Below are 5,000 nucleotides of genomic sequence, written 5' to 3' on the forward strand. Positions count from 1 at the left end.
TCGATCAATCGTTTTAAGTTGATCGGGTGTTTCGTGTTTGATTGGAATTGTATATGTTTGAAAAGCATGGGTAGAAACAGAAAGCACTTTTTGTGAGGTCGGCCGCGGGGTCCAGCTGTTTGTGACGGCCGCGAGGAAGTCTGGTAATGACTTTTCGCAGGAGTTACCGCGTTCCAGTAAACACCCCGAAACCGGGATATCTCGCTCGATGTGAACAGTCTAAACCGCTTGGGTTCGCAACGTTGACCCTAATGGCACACGTCCTTAGTTAAACGGGAGCAAGGAGTACTTGCATAAGTAGGCCCCATCAGGCATGTGATCAACCCTATACCACTATTTTCCACATATTTGATTGGTCACTTGGGCTTTCAATGGAAGAAAGGTTGGAATTGACCTCGTTTCGGTACAAATCTCTCTACTTATAGTAATTGTGTATGGACACTGGAATAAGTGTTAAATTCACTGTTGAAATTATGTCATATTATGATGTAAATTTTTGATCAATATTTCAGAACTAAGAAAGCACCCAACCAAAATCTACCCATCTATCTATATTTATGCGTTTTTACTGGGTTGCCCATGGCAAACCCAGTTGAGGTCTGCGTTTAGTTTGTTTGTTTTCTTTTTTTTTCTTTTTTTTTTCCGTGTCGGTAAAAGTCTTGCCTGTCACTCCCCTGGTAAGTGGTGTCTTTGTGCATAGAGCCTTCTGCGCGTATTTTCTTAGGATCGAGAGGGTAATGGAACTGCGTAGAGTTCTCTGGTGGACACAGTAGAATCATTAACTTAGCCTGCAATGGCGTCGAAAGTCATGTAACGCGAAGGGCGTTTTAGTGGGTCCTTAAATAAAATATACCCTTATGGAGCTCAATAATGGAAAGTCAGTTGGATAAACTAGGCAGGAATCTCAAAAGCGACGAGTACTGGACTTCGACAACAATCCATCGCCCGTCGAGACGAAATCAAAGTGAGTTGTATTTACCTGAAGTACATGGTAATTTGACATGATTGAGTTTCTTGTCTTCACGCACGCAATGAAATAGGAAGAGGTTTTCGCCTCTAAGAGCAAATACGTTGTTTGTTTCAATAAATTTTTCGCTGGAAAAGGATTCTGTGGTATTTTCTGCCTTTGTGAATTATAATATCATGTTGTGTATTGAATTTTCGAGCTTAAGGTTGAAATGTGATGTGGGAGAAGTTTTTTAGTATTGCTCTGTAAGCAGGAAGGGTTCACAGGCCTGTTGAAAGCGTGCTTGAGTTTCAACAAAATGAGCCCCAAAATCAGTGAAAACTTGTGACGCAGATGAATAATAAAGTAGCTGCTATTTCCAAAATGATGGAATTACCTGGTGATAAATAACGTCGTACGCGTCTTGGAGAGTAAATTTTGACTTTGCATACACAAGAGTTGGGCGATTGTGATCTAATAACACTTGACAGAAAAAGAAACTTACAAAAACCCGGTATCTTGCCATCATTTGACACAGATGCTTCACTGTTTGGCGAGTAAACATGCTACGGCGCCCGCTGAATTCCGGCCATGTCACTTTCGATTTTGCAATTTACTTGAACGTAGCAAAAATCTCCCAAAATGTTTGTCGCTGATCGTAACTTTTTATATTCTATATTCACGGTTCAAAATTAATGTTGTTTTGATGTCGTAAATATTTTATTCTCGATCGACCGTCCGGGAAACTTCCTTCTGCTCTTTCTGAAAACTATGTATCAATAGTTATTTGCTTTTTCATCAATATTTGTTTTGCATAAAGCAAGCTAACAAAATCTGTACCTTGCTGAGTTCGCATTTGTTAGCGTTAATAGTATTTTCGGTCAGATGTTTCTGTTTTTTGTGAGGGGTTTATTGTTTTGGTCTCCCATCCTAACACTAACCCCGCGAAACAGGAATTGACTTCAGTGAAGTTTATTATTACAAAGCTGTCAGATGCTCAGAGGGCACACTTGTGGTGAAAAGAAGTTGTGAGGGAACTATCAAATTATCAACATGTCAGCCCAGAAGCCAATGTTTCTCGCTTCTCTTTTATTTGTTATTCTTCAGAGACTGGAATGCTGTATTTCAATACCACACAATTCAGTGCCTTCTGATTTTCTGTAGCACGTACCACAGGCAACCCAGTGTATGCTTCATAGAAGCATCTCGTTATAATCAAGCGGGCAAGATGAACCAAATCCCGCGCTGTGATTGGCTACCCGAGCGGGTAAGATGGAGCTATCTTGCCCGCTCGGGATTTCGCGCTTGGTCCCGCAAGATTAAAGATAATTGTCTGGTATTTTATCCCATATAATAAATCCTTAATTGACGAAGCGTGTTAGGTCAATATTGGCCTTGTTTTTTCGTTCCGTGTTTATGGATCTCGACGATAAACACGCAAAAAAAGAACTTGGTCATTATCCAGTCATCTTGACTGAACAAGCTTGGTCAATAACCCAAATATAATGTGATTTACATCTGAACAAAATGACTAAAACAAGGTCAACTAAGTTCATCTTTACTGCTGTTCATCAGCCTGCTGCGCAGCAATTGATCGCGTGCGACGGAATAAAAAGGCTTTTTGCCTCCCGCTAGACAACCATTCGGAAGCTCTTTGTTCTTTCGAGGGCTACTATCAGGAGATAATAGTAGCCCATGACTTGAATCTTAAACCACATATCGGCGGCTTGAGTTATCGTTTTCTTAAACAACCTATGCATGGAGCGGCTTTTCTCGGAGTTTAAGAAACGACGACGGCTATGGCTACGACAACGCCATAAAACAATAATATCATTATTAACCATAAAAATTACAATTTCCTCGATTATGACTAGTTTCATCCTCGGAGACCCAGAGGCAGATCGCGAGGCAAGGGAAGTGTAAACGGGCGAAAGAAAATGGCGACGAAGAAAAGCATAGTATGGCGAAAAGAGCCCCTGGGGACAAGTTTCCAAACAGTAGAGGTCATTCTCAATTCTGATTGGTGCCAGAAATTCTTTGTGTTTTTCTGCCCAATCAGAGGTCAGCAGGCCGTGAAGTCGTTTCGTGTCTTCTTACACGGAAATCACTTGATCGCCATACTCTCCTGGTTCATTTGGCAAGCTTTTGCTCGAGGAGAAAAGTCTCAATCACAGCACAAAATGTACAGGAAATCGTTCGGAATATCGGCGGGGAAATACGCTGAACCTTTCGAAGGTATCTTTACAGTAGCGTACTTCCAGGTGTGCGAGATTTGTTTAAAGATGTCCTCTCCGATTCACCTGTTAAACATAGCATTGGTTAATTTGGATCTAACAATTATTTTTATTCTGCTCCCTTCCTGGTCGAGGTATTTCTAGATTTCTTGCATCAATTGCTGTGGCTGAAACTTTGCTAATCTCGAGAGCAAACGTTTGCTTCTGAATGCTGCCAAATTAAAGTAACAGCTGATGTGTTCTTTATGCAAGGAGCAAATTATACACAGGCTGTGCACAATTGTGCTGGCAATTCCTTTGAGATAATTTTACTTGGATAATGGACAATAATCTGAATGTGAAAAAAGATTAAAGACAGTTGTAAAGAATATAGGAAAGAGATTGTTAATATTTTATAAGCACCGTAAGTTGGGTTGTCATTAATGTTTTAAAGCAACATTAATTTTGCTCTAAGGAAATTCTTGTTTGCTATTTTATATTTCATACAAAAGTGTGCGGTGTGTTAGATAGTAATAACAACTAAAGAGTCTTAAGGTTTCTAAAACAATGCTGAAAGAAATCTTCTCCAATAGTAAAATGAGTTTGGATCCAGGTAGTACATAATATTCTTAGTTGTACCTCTGCAAATATAAAATCTTAACCTTGATATTTCTCTTTATAGCAAAGATCCCAAAAATGTGACAACTTTTAATAATTAATCCACATTCTTTCACTATTTTTTATTAATTTATCAGCTTTATTGGACACATCAGAAAAAGTAGCACAATATTTCAGTTTAGGGAAACAAAGTAGAACTGCAAAACATAAACCATTATTAACTGATTTGATGTACTATTTTCATATTTCCCACAGAAAGAAGGAAACAGCATACTCTTTCTATAGTACATGTATGTACAGTTGAACAACAATAATTATTATTATTGTTGTTCAACTGTATCCAGCTGCTTGGGTTTTGAATTCAGCATAAATATTATACTCAGGCAAAATGCAAAATGTCACTGCAGCATTAATCTATTTAGACAAATCTTTGAAGAGGTAAAAGAGCACTCTACAGAATGACAGAAATGTGGTCACAGATAAAAAGTTAAATTATTTTCCGAGTTTATTAAAGGAAGCTCGAAAGGATTTTCCACTCTTAATAGTCATGTGTCCAATGGAAAAAGATTACTCCAATCCTTACAAAAGGGCTACAGCTTCATACCTGTGTAATACTATTGCAATGTTTTAAAGGGTGTTTGCTGGGTCCCAACTGCTGCTATGGTAATGGTACAGTGCTCAAAGACCGTCTAAAATGTGGTCTTTGAAAAGTATCTCTAAAACCAATTCAGTGAGCAGTATTTTGTTTTTTTAGATTTTGAAACCATATCATAATTCTCTGGCCCAGTACATGATGTGAGAAAGAACTATAAACTGAAGTAAACTTTGAAATATTTATGAAAAAGTTGAAAGATGAAAAAAATTCCACTGGATAATTCTTTGAAAATTACTTTAAGAATGCAAAATACCCGGTAACACTTCTCACTTGTTTCCAAACAAATCAGGGAATGACGCTGGATGAACTTTTGAGATAAACCTTACCAAATCTAACAAACTCTATTTCCGGTTGTATTAATTTTGATTCATTATCCTCCGGAAGGGCTCAGGAGGCATTAAGCCGGACACTTGGCTAAGTTAAACTAAGTAATTTGCAATAAACTTGGAACTTAAGGATATGCCATCACAACGATGGCAAATTTTACTTTCTAGTACACTGTCTGTATAAGAAAACGTGTTTTTACATCGACATACAGTGTTTGTATGTATACATAATTATTGGAAAC

At 38.2% G+C, this 5,000-nt stretch overlaps 1 protein-coding gene across 1 annotated transcript in view; it reads right to left on the minus strand.

The window, feature by feature from the left end:
* Positions 1–5,000, minus strand: part of LOC138002421 (uncharacterized) — a 129,266-nt gene that overhangs the window by 33,722 nt on the left and 90,544 nt on the right. The gene's annotated exons all lie outside the window — the stretch shown is intronic.

This window comes from Montipora foliosa, chromosome 1 (genome assembly GCF_036669935.1).
Source record: "Montipora foliosa isolate CH-2021 chromosome 1, ASM3666993v2, whole genome shotgun sequence".
NCBI lineage: Eukaryota > Metazoa > Cnidaria > Anthozoa > Scleractinia > Acroporidae > Montipora > Montipora foliosa.